This window comes from Puma concolor, chromosome D3 (assembly GCF_028749965.1).
Source record: "Puma concolor isolate L17-30 chromosome D3, mPumCon1.1.hap2, whole genome shotgun sequence".
Lineage (NCBI taxonomy): Eukaryota > Metazoa > Chordata > Mammalia > Carnivora > Felidae > Puma > Puma concolor.
In genome coordinates, this window is record NC_141678.1 from 89,133,645 (window position 1) to 89,148,567 (window position 14,923).

General features: G+C 41.2%; 1 protein-coding gene and 1 pseudogene across 7 annotated transcripts in view; both read right to left on the bottom strand.

Moving 5' to 3' along the window:
* NETO1 (neuropilin and tolloid like 1) overlaps positions 1-14,923 on the bottom strand; it is a 130,154-nt gene that overhangs the window by 71,809 nt on the left and 43,422 nt on the right. The gene's annotated exons all lie outside the window — the stretch shown is intronic.
* LOC112868455 (U2 spliceosomal RNA) lies at positions 8,292-8,423 on the bottom strand (annotated as a pseudogene).

The following is a 14,923-nucleotide window of genomic DNA, read 5'->3' on the forward strand; positions in this document are numbered from 1 at the left end:
GATTTGACGAGCCTTAGCCGGTTCTAAATGGAGCTGGAATGGCCTCTAGTTGGAGACCGTGGGAGCGTCCTCTGTTGGTGCCCTTGGCAAGGACTGTGGAGTTTTTATGCCAGGGGCTAGCAGTGCACATGGGCAAGCGGAGCCATCGCGGGGCTGGGAGGGGGAAAGAACAAATGCAAAATGCCAAGCGCTGGCCCTGCCAGGAGATTCTCATGGGAGCATGCGTGATTCATCCCCTGATCCGTCCTGGGGATGCTCAGGGGATGACATAACAGCACGAACTGTCGCCCATCCGGACGAAGAGTTGGAGCTACTATGTTCTGTCTTCGAAAGGAAGCGTGTCCTAGTTTGAACCCCCAAGGGGGGTTGACCCAGGTCAGAATCAGTGAACTCTAGCCATCCTTCTGCACTTTGAACCCACAAAACCCAGCCACGCACTTCTTCTAAAAGCCACGTGTGTGTGACGCTTCATGTGGGGTGACTGAGGTTAAGAGGACCCAAAATGATTTTCCAGTGAGGCAGTAAAACATGGAAGAAAAACCCTCTGAAACCATATTATGTTAGAGGAAACGACCCTAAAAGCAAAACCGAAACATACAAAACATCAGAGAGGAGGTCAAATAGGAGTTTCATGAGGAAGAATTCACCAGAAACATTGAATGATGCTAAACCTGTGTGAGGCAGCACCGATTCCTGAGAGAATTCTACCTTCTAAGGTATCAATTGCCTCTTTTCTAATAAATTAGGGTAGAAATATCAACTGTCCAAAGCAGAGAACTTACGAAAATGAGCCAGGTAACGGATAAGATACAGATTTCCTAAAGTGCTCTATACGTTATTCTGTTCATGTACACTTCAGAATTTTAGCTCCTGGGTGGTAAATGGATATAGTAATACCTAAACTTTTCAAAACTTTTTAAAACATGCCTAAAATATTATTGTTGCTCTAAAACCATATTTACAAGTCAAATCCCACGGTGTAACCTCACTGTCTATTCTGCATATTGTACTTATTTCTAGTAGAAAGCATCTTAGCTTTGGGGGTTCATGAAGAATTACTGTCGATTCCTCAGATGCCTGAGGTAAGATGGAGAATCCCTGCAGAAAACTCATAATGCGGTTCCTGATGCATATTTACAAATATCAAAATAAGGACAGATACCCAGTAAATGCCCAGACATCCACTTTTCCTTTAACATACGACAACATATACTAGGTATAAAAAGCCCTTTTATGTCAATTTAGCTCAGAATCTATACCCTAGTTTTAGATAATGGTAGAATTGAGCTCATTTGAATATGTATGAATCCATTTACAAAAAGCATTATACCTAGTATCACAGCTGGAGGTTTCAGAGGCTTCTAGATGCAGGCACCTGTCTCAGAACTGGAGAGCCCACTATGTACTTCCTTCTTCATTAGCAGGTAACTTCGGTCCATTTAAGTACAGGGGGATTAAACAGTTACAAAAACAAAAATCCTGAATCATTTCATCTGCATTTCTTGCATTTCTTTTCGTCCCCCTGGAACTAATTTCTCCAATATCACAGCAATTCCTAAGGTTGGAATGAGTGGCTGAAACCGGTGGTTTTTAATGAGCATTTCACTTGAGAACACAAGGGATCAGTCGACACTAGTTCTGAACCCATGTGAAGAAAATCAGACTACGGCTTCTTAAATTCCTTGGCCTCTGAGAAAGAATTATTTCTCGAAAGTTTAGCCTCCATCTTGAGGCCCGGAAAGAATTATAGATGTGGGAGCTCCAGACAGAGCTGGACTGTCAGGGTCCACTTGGACCCAAATCTGTCATCTAAGGGTTGCAAGAATCAAACACGTTTCCAGGGGCACCTGGGTGGCTCAGTTGGTTAAGTGTCCAACTTTGGCTCAGGTCATGACCTCACAGTTTGTGAGTTCAAGCCCCGCGTCGGGCTCCGTGCTGACAGCTCAGAGCCTGAAGCCTGTTTCAGATTCTGGGTCTCCCTCTCTCTCTGCCCCTCCCCACTCATGCTCTGTCTCTCTCTCTCTCTCAAAAATAAATAAAACATTAAAAACATAAAAAAAAAATCCATGTTTCCGGCCTAGGTCAAAGACAACTCGATGTGTCTATTGAAATGTAAGTCTTAGAACATTTAATAGTGCTGTACTGACATCTCTTTCCATTGGCATTTAAAAAATATTTGTGAAACTGTAGAGCTGGTGCTATGTTACCAAACCTTAAATGCTTCGCTTCCCCCTGAAACTGCAGTTAAAGACTCAGCGGTTTATTGAGACACTTGATAAATCTGCATTCCCTTTGCTCATTTTTATGTCATTCAAATACAAGAGCACTAAAGCTATTTCATTAAGAGGTGTGAAAATAATGCAAGATTTCCCCAAAGTAATGGTCTAAAGCAATACAAATCAATATCAGAATTCTTAAGTTGAAAGCAGAGAATTAGGTCTCTCTTGTTTAGTCAGCGAGTGTAATTGATGGGGGATTCTATCAATTTTATTCCTCTAGACTTTTCATTTTATCCATCACTAGACTTCTCCTGATTACCTGAGCTGAAAACTTCTAAAACAAAATTAACTTGACTCCTTCACACTTTCGCTTTCACCAAAAAAAAAAAAAAAAAAAAAAAAAATACCAAGAGCTCTCAAATAGTCTTTGTAAAATGTCTCACTACTAATCTCCCTTTCCAGTGAACCATGGTCTTCTTACTCTTGGCCTTCTTCACCTTAGGGTACCAGAATCCTAGCCAGTCTCTTTGCCTTAGCCCCACTTCCGTCCAGTGCTTTGTGTATAATATTTGAGCTAAAGTGACACACAAGAAAGAAAGAAATCCTCTCATCTACGGTCACGTGATTTTTGCCAATGGTGCCAAGACATTTAATGTTGGAAGGGCCGCATTTTCAGCAACTGGTTCTGGGAAAACTCAATATTCATGTGCAAAATAGTGGCTTTGGACCTTTATCTAGCATGTACAAAAATTAAGTCAAATACATCAAAGACCTACATGTAAGACCTAAACCTATAAAGCTCTAAGAAGGAAACATTGGTTAAAATCTTGATGACACTGACTTTGGCAAAGATTTCTTGGATATGATACCAAAGGCACAGGAAACAAGAGAAAAAAAAAAATAAACAAATTGGACTTCATGAAACTCGAAAAAATTTATGCATCAAAAGAATATCAACAGAATAAAAAGTCAATCCACTGAATGAGCAAAGCAGGTATCTGATAAGGGACTAATGTCCAGAATGGGTACAGAAGTCCTAAAATGCGACAACACCACCAACAAAAAAACAACAACCCATGATTCAAAAATGGACAAATGACTTGAAAATCCCTCTCTCCAAAGAAGATATACAAATAGCTAATAAACACATGAGAAGATGCTCAATATCACACATTCATCATTAGGGAAAAGCAAACGAAACTACAATGAGATATCACCTCATACCCATTAGAATGGCTACTATCAATAAAATAGAAATGACAAGTGTTGGTGAGGTTGTGAAGTAACCAAATCTCTTGTGCACTGTTGGTGAGAAGGTAAAGTGGTACAGTGCATATGGAAAACACTACAGCAGTTCCTAAAAAAATTAAAAATATAATCACCATATGACCCCACATACCACTTTTGGGTGGGAGCAAAAATCAAGGCAGAGTGGGAGATGCTAATCACACCAGATTTATAAAAAGAGAAGAAAATGGAGGGCATTACAATATTTAAAGAGACAATTTATTCAGAGTTTTAAAAGCTGTTGAGAGACAGAACATATTTAAAACAGCCCAAGAAAAAGAAAAGCAATTTCTTCAAAGGAACTAACACTTGTATTCAACAGAATCCAGAAGACACTGGAATGATGTATGCAGCATGCTAGAAGGTGAGTGCCAACTCGAGTCACACATGCAAGAAGATATTATCAACACATATTCAAATCCTAACATCCAGAGTATCTACAGACTGACAGTACGTGAGAGACAACATAATATAAAATGGGCAAAAGTTCTGAACAGGTATTTCACACAAGAAAAAATCCAGGTGTCCAGGAAACATAATATAAGCTACTTAATCTTATTAATACTCAACAATTGGACAATAATTAACGCAACTATGTCATCCCATTACACAGTTACTAATCAGAAACACAGATTAAGATTGACATCAAGTTTTTGTGAGGGTGTGGGATGAGAGCTCTCGTCCACTGCTGATGGTAATGGACATTGTTACTCCTCCACTGAAAAAGAATTCCATTTTCTGCTTTGGAACTGGGTAATCAGTTGGAGGTCAGAAAGCCCTTGAGAAAATTACCAATGGTGGCTGGAAGAACACTTAGAAAAATCTTACTGGACTTTTACAGACACCTGTGTTATTTCATGGTGGAACTTGTGGCGACACTGTTGCCTGGGTAACACGGAAAATGGCAATGCAGTCCATGAACCTGGGGGTTTCACTGAAGCGATTTCTAGAAAAAAAGCTGAGTGTCAAATGCTTTCTCTTAGGTGCATATGATAAGGTACAGATACAGATCAATGTGACAGGAACTTTTCACCAGAATCAAGGGGAGACTTTGCCAACTCAGGACTCCATTATCATGTGTCTATTTCTTACTTCTCCAACTTGAAAATTATTCTAGAGGTAAAAATCAAAGTTGGGGGCAATCAATCCAGAGTGCCGACAGTGGACCCTCTCCTTTGCGGGAGAGCGCAACAGTTCTGTGACTGTTGGTTAACTGCAGAGAGAAGGGGCACCTCAGGTGACTCCTCAGCTCGGCAGCTGTCTCAGAGGATCTTAAACGCATTTCCCCAAAGCAAGCTGGAGTGAATCATGTTGTGTGACACAGTAAACCTCAAAGTCCTGCTGACTCTTATACCAGCTTTGATTCAAAGGGGCAGAGAAACTTCAAAATGGAAAGAGGCCTCCAGGGTGCTAACCTCCTCTAGTCAGGAAGGACGCCGACAAGCCTACCCCCTGAGAACGTGGGCTGCTTTGAGGGGGAAGGAAGCCTCCAAAATCAGAGCTCCGAGCCCAGAGTCCAGAGCCACTGCAGGCACCCAAGGGGAAAGAGCCCCAAACAAGGAAAATTTCCTGCTACCAATCGTAGGAAATGGTAACTCATGGCAGGCTGGATTTTAGAATTACTATGAATGACAGTACTGGGAACCTCCCGATATTCCTCTAATGGGAGGTTTCTAATTATGGTTTTCCATACGGGTCTCACTGTTGCACGTTGGGTGGGAGGGTGAGATGGACAGGAGCGCAGATAATGTGAGTTTTTAGTTTACAGGTCTGGCCACCCAGGGAGCTGCATCTGAACAGCTGTGCCAGTGGGGTGCTGACACGCCGTGTCATCTGCACTTGGACCCAATGTATAGATGACGGGATACTAGGCTTCAAGTTGTGTCATAAGAGGTGACACTTGGAGGCTCCTGAATGGGGTGAGCACCTTTAGCTTGTGGCAAGTACGTGGATAGTTACAGCCAGGGGTCACACTGAGGTAGCCAGTCTTCAAAGATGCTCTCCAGCAGAATTGTTCTTCTCCAGTTATAGAGATGACAGTTGCCCATCAAGAGGTGGACGTTATGTGCCCTCCCTTTGAACCTGAGGTGGCCCCTGCACTCACAAATGTGTGCCATCCTGGACTTCTGAAGCCAGATGTTAACAGACCGGCAGTGTCTGCTTCCTTCCTCGGAGCACTCACTCTTGGGTTGTTCCCTCTTACGGAGCCCAGCAAACATACTGAGAGCAAAGTCAACAGACTACATGGAAAAGCCACATGGAAGAGAACCAGGTCTCCCCGGGCAACAGCCCCAGCTGAATTCCCAGCTTACGGCCAACACCAACTGCTTGGCATGGGAGTGAGGACACTGAACCAATTCAGTGCTCAGGCCATCATCACATGAAGCAGAGGAACCAATTAGCCAACAAAAATGCGAGAGATGTACATTGTTATTGTTTTAATGCACTAAACTACAGACCTTTGTGTTCGTGTTTGTTCTTGTTTTTATTCCAAAAGGTTGATACAAATACCAAAGATTAGTGATCTATGAACCCTACATACAGAGATTCAAACACCATGCAGTAAGTAGCCTCTAAGAATGCCCTGCATGTACCCCCCACCCTTGATAGTATTCATGTCCTTGGTGTAACTGCCTCCCCTGCAGTGTGAGCTACACCCGTAGCTCACTTCTAACAAATAGTGACTCACTTCCGGCAATAACAATGGAACGTTACTTCCAAAATTTGCTAGAGAGACAGTGGCTTCCATCTTGTTCTCTCCTTTTCCACCCTTTCCCATCTCTCTCTCTCTCTCTCTCTCTCTCTCTCTCTCTCTCTCTCTCTGTCTCTGTCTCTTGTTTGCTCTAATGGAAGTCAGTTCTCATATTGTGAACTATAGGGAAACCCCAGAGCAAGGAAATACTATCTCGGACCAACAGCCAGTGAGGACTCGGCCGTGTCAATAGCCATGTGAGTAGCCATGCGATGCATCCTCCCTGAGAATTGCAATGTGAGCTGATAAAGATGTTACCCACTGAGCTATCGATCTTTCTGGCATGCGTCTTAAATAACATTAGCCTTTGATTGGCCCCGCAGTAAGAAAATCCAACCTTTGTACTTCTTGATTTTTAGTAGTTATTGTTAATCAGAAATATCACACAGTGATCAAGAACAAAACTAAAAGGGTATCAATATAGTTAGCAGTAATTGTTTGGAAATTAGCAGGAAAACCACATACAATGGACTTGGTCCCACCATCTATTCACTTTTAGAAGACTCCTGAAATCAATAACATTTTCAAGCAGAAATATAAATTCTCTCAGGCACTTGTCTCTCGCAACTCGAGGATATTAAGGAAAATATTGACAAGAGCATATATGCTGGATTCTGCCTCTGGCAACAGGCTCCTCCATATTTAAGAAACAGTATTAAATCACAGGGAGTAATTTAGGACATTCCGCTATGGACGGCTCAAATCCTTGTGTGGCAAAAGCATGCTGGAAAGAATGTAGCCGCTTCTCGTGAACTTCTTCCTCAAAATAAAAATAGACGGTCTGATCTTCAGAGCAAAGTACTCCTTTTTAACATTTTAAGCCTATTTTGTAGTAATCAAGACCTTATTCAGCTAGTATTTTCAGATTAAAAATATTTTTTTTAATCGTGGAATACCCCTGGCTAATTGAGATGTTATGACTGACTTGATAAAAATACTTATATTACAATTTGGGGGAAAAAATGTATACCTTATTACCATAACTTTACAAAAAACATTTTATTGTTTATCTATCAAACAAAGAAAATAGGTAATACATTCTTTTGAAACGCCCATGATAGCTATTGCAATTATATGTATAATTTTCCAATATTAATAGCACAGAAAAGTAAAAATTAGCTAAAAATATAAAAATGGAAGTGTGGTTATATATATATACATGCCTATATATATGTGTGTGTGTGTGTGTGTGTGTGTGTGTATATATATATATATTCTATTCCTAAAACACACACATGCCTCTGTAATGAATTCCATTTTTCCACTAGCTTAGATGGAAATGTTTTTGCATAAACTCCACTGCATTGTCCTTTCTTCCATTTATTTTCCATCTGCCATCCACTTACGAAGTCACAGTCCATCTAAATCACTCCTCCTCTTTCTCCCTGCTCCTTCTCATCTTCCTTTCTCCTTACTTTCTCCGTCTCTCAATGTTCTTCCTCACTTGTGTTGAGAACTATCCTGGAGAGTGTTAACGTAAGGCCTCAGGAATCATGTGGCAATCACATCCAGCCAGCAGAGATAAGAGAGGTCCTGCTACATAAAACTGTGCCACGTTCTAATCCAGTGACATATATGCACTTATCACAAACACTAGTTAATTCTTATATTGGATGTGGCTGCTTTACAGAAACGGACAAGCTTCTGAAGGGCTGTTATGTTTGCTGAGATTTTGAGAATTGATTAATATTTTTTTTTATTTTTTTTTAATTTTTTTTTTCAACGTTTATTTATTTTTGGGACAGAGAGAGACAGAGCATGAACGGGCGAGGGGCAGAGAGAGAGGGAGACACAGAATCGGAAACAGGCTCCAGGCTCTGAGCCATCAGCCCAGAGCCCGACGCGGGGCTCGAACTCACGGACCGCGAGATCGTGACCTGGCTGAAGTCGGACGCTTAACCGACTGCGCCACCCAGGCGCCCCAATATTTTAAAATTAAATGATGCTATGATTTCAAAAACATTGGACATCAATACTGGGTTTATTTCCAAATGAGATATTTCCATAACATTCCTAAATTTTGTCCTGGCCATAAAGCGTTTAATTCGTCTTAGGTATGCAAACACTAAAATATATATATAAGGAAATCTGGATTTAAAGAGGCTCATTTAAACTGATAAGAACAGATACTACACTCGATCGTAGCCAAAAGGCCGAGAAGAGATAAAGTTAGAGAGGGAGAGAGCCAAACCATAAGAGACTCTTAAAAACCGAGAATAAACTGAGGGTGGATGGGGGGTGGGGGAGAGGGGAAAGTGGGTGATGGGCATGGAGGAGGGCACCTGTTGGGAGGAGCCCTGGGTGTTGTATGGAAACCAATTTGACAATAAACTTCGTATTAAAAAAAGAAATTAATTAATTAAAAAAAGAGGCTCATTTAAAATGTTTGAACACATTAAAAGGTGTAATATAATTGTACTTTCATTCCTTCATACGCATGTTAAAATTCCTTCCTTAAACACTGAAATTCTGATCATGAAAATTTTCACACAATGAGACATGCAGCAAACATAAAATAATCTTAGGCAAAGGCAACGATGTTACGTGTGATCGATTTCTAAATAAAATATGCGGAAAGTGAAAATGTATACTTTTTCCTTTAAATACATAAAATTAATTTTGAATTCTATTTGATGTGACAAAGACTGTATTTCGGACATGAACTTTAAATACTATATCAGGACCTAATTTTTCTTAGCTCATTCGATTTAAATATTCTCAGTCTGTATTTCAAAATTTATTTTACTGGTGAGAGACACATGCAACTGAAGCTCAAACATGTAGATGGCGATACTCTGGGGTCAGAAAGACTAAAAGGTTTCTGTTTTTGCTCTTGTACTAGAAGGAAAGACTACATTTTACATTAAAGCCACATTAAGTGGAAAAATTCAAATTCATAAGATACTCTAAAAAATTTTAAAGAGGCTTTCTGATGTATGGATAGTCCATTAATGATCATTTAATTTGTATGCAGACAATAGGAGAAGGATAAACGATCTTTTATATTTCAAAAAAGAATAACAATGTATGTATGAGAATTAAACTTCATAAGCTCCTATTTCTCATGTTTCACCTTCAGCATTACAATGTGTCTCAATGTGGGGCAATTAAATACGGAGATTAACATGGGCAAACCACCAGGCAGACTGGAAAGCAAAATCAATTACAGAATACACAGACCTGCTTTCCCCTTTGCCACCTTTACCTCTCTAGGCAATAGAACTCGGTGCCTCTTTCCACCCCGGCCCATTCATTCTCCTCCTGGTAGTGCCCTTTGTTCACCAGACATCTGACCTCCTTGCCACAGCTTTGAAAACATGTAGGATGGTGTTAACTTGACTGGGCCACAAGGTGCCCAGACGTTTGGCCACACATTATTCTGAGTATCTCTTTGAGGTTATTTCTGGATGAAATTAATCTCTGAACCTGTAAGCAGAGTAAAAAGACTGCCCTCGCTAATGTGGGCGAGCCTTACCCACTGATTAAGTGAATTCCAGAATAGAACAAAAAGGGAAACCAGAGGGGAGAGCTCCTGCCACACTGCTGGGCTTAGGCAACAGTTTTCTGCCTTTGGACTCGAACTGAAAAACTGGCTCTTCTTGAGTCACGAGCCTGCCTGCTCTGGACTGTAACTGTGCCAGTGGCTGTCCTGGTTCCCAGATCGGTGGATACAGACTGGAGCTAAACCATCAGCTCTCTTAGGCATCTAGCTTGTGGGCTGTAGATCTTTGGATTTCTCAGACTCCATGATCATGTAACCCAACTCCTTATAAATCCATACACGTATCAGTATTATATACCCTGTATATGTGTGTGTGTAGTGATGGCACAGAGCCCTTCACGATCTGCCCTACATCCCTCTCCTGCCCACCTCCTGCCTAGGAAACAGCCTTAGGTCCCCCTGTGCTTCCTGATCCTGAAACAGCTTCCCCTGGCTGATGCGCACTACATCCGATCATTTCCCCAGCTCCTTACTGGTTGTCTCCTGGAGATGAGCTTACTTTGCCCTTTATGTCCTCCTTTTAGATAAATCAATAAACGTGTAGGAATATCTCAGAAGAATCATATAATATTTAGCAAGGTCTTACTATATGCCAGGTCCTGGGTAGGAACTTTAACATTGATGATCTCATTAATCCTCAGAGGGATACCTCTCTCGGAGGGCAGTTACCATCCATATTTTTAAAGTTGAAGAAAGTGAGACCTCAGGTTACCGAGAGGATTGGCGAAGATCATGCTGCAAACAGGTGGCAAATCAGGAACCTGAGTCTGTAGGCAGAGCCCATGGTCTTATCTGCTCCACAGTTAAAGTGGAACATACTAAGATTTAGTATGAAGGAATTATAATGGGAGACGTGTGAGGCAGTCACAGGGCAGTTAACTCACTGCCCACCTCAGTTACCTCCTGGACTTTGCCCTGCTGGCATCCTGTGAGTCTTCTAAATTGTCCCCGTGGAGGTAGAGGAAGAGGGGGAGGAGTGGAGGAGCTGATATTCACTTGCAGGGATCCGATCAAGAAGGAGTGAGCTCCTGAGGGGAGAGGGGCAAGGGTCTTTACCCAACGCTGGATTCTCACAGCTGCCGGGGAATTTGTATGTGACCCACAGACACAGAGAGGATGGCAGGAGTTCTCTGAGAGCTCGGCTAGGACTCCAGTCTCAGAGGCCGGGGGTCTGGGTGGGGTGGGCACCAGGGGGACTGTGGCGCACGAGTGAGTCAGTGGACTGGAAGAGGGGGCCTGACTCTCCTAGGCTCACGATGCCAGGAGGCTGCAGGCTGTCCAGGGTGCTATGGAGGCGAGCCAACCAGGGGACAACCGAGAACACTGTTCAGATTGCAATGGTGACAGCTGCATGCCACAGCACAGAAAATGACAGCAGGACCGCTGCCGCCCTTATGTCCCCTTTGCAGGACGTGGGGAAATGGAGCAGAGAGCAGAAGCCATCTGCAGAAAGTACATCAAAAAGAATTGGGCTGAATCTTGAATAGGACTTAAAAAAAAGAAAGAAAGAAAGAAACCTCGCCGGAAGGTTGACAACCGTCAAGCACAACTGTGACCTCAGAGTCCAGAACATAATTTTAGTTATGAAATAGAGTGACATTTTTCTACCCCTGAGTTTTATGCATCTTGTAACTGCAACGTAGAGAATAATTGTGCTACTGTTATCAAAACAACATGGACTGCCAGAGGAAAAAAAGTCGAAGACTTGTGAAGACTTCCATGGTTCCGTCAGCTGTTTTATAAATTATCAAATTTGCTTATACTGTCAGGTTTCTGGAAGCAAAATCAGCAGTAGCAACAATTTTCCAACCTCCCTCCCTCCCTCCAAAAAAAAAAAAAAAAAGGATATTCCAAAGAGCTTCTAGTCCATCAATAAGTTTTACTGGAACATTCTATGCCCACTCATTCCTGCCCTATCTGGGGCTGCTCGACTGCCACAAGGGCAGAGCTGAATAAATGCCACAGAAATGGTGTGACCCCAAAATATTTACTCTCTTGCCCTTCACCAAAGAGGAGCTTAGCAATGGAAGAACTCTTATCGAAAAAAAAGAACCAGTAGACGGATGTATGGAGGAGTAACTTTGTCTGACTATATTTTTCAAAGATCACTCTGGCTGCTATGTGGAAAAAACTCTTTTGGGAACAAGGGCTTGACTTTATTATACAATTTTATGTCTGTATTACAGCATTTTGTTCTACAGTAATAATGTTTATTCATCCTGAACTTCTAATGGATTAGATATGAACTTTGAAAGTGGGTAGAGTTTTCCAGTTTGTTTTCATCTCCGTAAATATAGTTCTCAGAATTCTGAACATTTAGCGGGTACCCATGCAATAATTGTTAAAGAACTAATGAACTCAAATCATGGGCAGGGACGTAGCTGAAGGTAACTCTATTTTTAATTATATTTCCATGGCGTTCTACTATTACTGTGTTGCTTTTCTCACGAGGTTTTTGTGAGCCTCAATGTTAAAATTATGATCTCAAATTGAATTTATAATTACCTGGCTCTGTATACTTGGTATAGATGAATTATATATCCATTTTGAACAATAGCAAATGTTCTGAGAAATACTCATTAACTACGGAGGACGTCATAAGATGAGAATAGCTCTGAAGTATCTATTTCGTTTCTTGGACTAGAAAGCAACTTAAGTGACCATAAAAGAGATTTGGGATTAAAAACAAAATTACATCTTAATTTTAGAATAACAGAACACGAAAAGCTGTCAAATGTTCTTGTGGAAGTTCTAACCAGTAAGAAATCTCCAGCCATGGACTCATAAGCCAATGGTAACATCCATGGAAAGAGATCAGAAGTAGATGGTTTTCTTTTAGTTAATGTCTATCTTTTTATATTCCTTGATTTTCAGCCCTCCTGCACGTAGGCAGGTATATTTTAAGGTAAGGTGTGTTTTTGTAAGTATTATGGTCCTGACATTTTTCCTTAGTGGAATCCACTTCTCCCCGTTTTGTTTTCTTCTTTTTTTTTTTTTTTTTTTTTTTAAATTTTCAACATTTATTTATTTTGGGACAGAGAGAGACAGAGCATGAACGGGGGAGGGTCAGACAGAGGGGGAGACACAGAATTGGAAACAGGCTCCAGGCTCTGAGCCATCAGCCCAGAGCCTGACGCGGGGCTCAAACTCCCGGACCGCGAGATCGTGACCTGGCTGAAGTCGGACGCTTAACCGACTGCGCCACCCAGGCGCCCCTCCGTTTTGTTTTCTTAATTGGAGAGTTTATTCTATTTACATTTATATTGACTAGTGAAGCATTTGGGTTTATTTTTACAACCATATTTTGTGTTCACCTAACCCTAGTTTTTGTCTCATTTCCTTTTTCTTATTTTCCTGTTTTCTTTTGATTTATAAGATTTGTTTCCCGTTTTATTCTTTGATGGTTTGGAAACGATAGACTGTTATCTCTGTAACATGAGTAGTTACTATTTTGTTCTCAAATTTGTGAGTTATCTATTTCATGGAAACTTTCCCATATTTGTAAAGGCTCAGTAGTAGGTTGGTAGAATTTTATATTTAGTCCTTTTATATTCTCTTGATCTTTAATATATTCATAATAAAATAATTACAGCAAAATCTTTGTTTGCAAGCATAATTCGTTCCAGAAACATGCTGGTAATTCAAAGCACTTGTATAACAAAGCGAATTTCAAGAACCACTGGGTCAGTTGTGATCATGTGATGTTCGGCATCGCGTACTACTCGTAGTACAAGACATCGCTCGTCGATATCAAGTTAAAATATATCAGAAACCTTTGCTCATCTTGAGGAACATACAGAACAAGTCACTAGCTATCCAAGGTTTTAACATGTTTGAAAATAACTCTGAGGGCTTCTGTGTCTTGTAATACTAGTGATTGGGAGTTCTGAGAAGCACCACACACACACGTATGCACACACATGCACCATGGACATGTCCACACACATATGTGCACGCACTCATGCAGACACACTTCCCTAACAGAAGTCCTGCCAGTCACACTTACGGAGGCCTCACCGGTCTCGGTAGGCACAGTAGGACTCTCAGCCCCACACAATCCTAAAACCAACAGCTGAGCCCCTCTTATGCTTGGATCCTGGGCTGGACTAGCCGTCAGTAGCTGGGAGAAAAAAACACCTGGAATCCAGAACAGGCAGACAGATCCAGAGGAGGAGGGAATCCGGGGAACAGGAGCGTAGGAAAATGGTCTGAATGTCAGGGCATCCTGAAACAGGTGATCTCTGATACGTGGTTCTTCCAGCAACACTTCTGTGGGGATTTTGAACTTTGGAAAAGAACACAAGGAAGCCAGGCCTGGGCACCTTTTCTGTACCGACACTTCTGGGGGTATCCTGAAATGGGACTGGCCCAATGTTCTCTTCTGCTACGGGGAGAAACAAAGCAGAAGAATACCGGGGTCATCCTTGGAGGAAACTTTCCCCCAAATTAGCACACATTAATGGGAATAGATCTAAAGAACAAGAGCTTACAATAAAAGGGGGGGGGTCACTAGAGTCTGGAGTCATCAAATACAGAATATACTTTTTATGGATATATGTGCAACATTTTCAGGAGTGGAATCTTCAAAACTAAGCAGACAATAAGAAATTATAAAAAAAATACAACAAAGAGATCAAAAATGGAATTTCCATATACAATGTTGTTAAAGAACAGAATTGACATTTGGCAATATTTAAAGAAAGAATAGCTACAAATTCCTGAGAGCTGGTGAAAATATGCAGCCATTGATCTCAGAGGTAGAATATCTTCCATGGGAAAAAAAAGAAACACAAAGAAATCCATGCCTACAGACATGGCAATGAAATCACAAAGCAGAAGATGAAGAGGAAACCTTGAAGAGGCAGAAAGAAAGGCCACGTCAATTAAGGGAAGTGACAGAATGATAGCAGACATTCCAATGGCAAAAACACAAGTCAACAGACAGTCAAATAATATCTACCAAGAGCTGGGGAAAAATACCTGTCAACCTAGAATTGTCAGTGAGCAAAAGGCTCTTTCAAGGATGAAGAGGGAAATGAAGATATTTAGAGAGTAAGTAAACACTGAAGGATTTGATCTCTAAGAGGTTGGTCTTAAAGGAAATCTTGAGGTAGTTCCAAAAGCAAAAAAAAAAAAAAAAAAAAAAAAAAAGAAAAGAAAAAG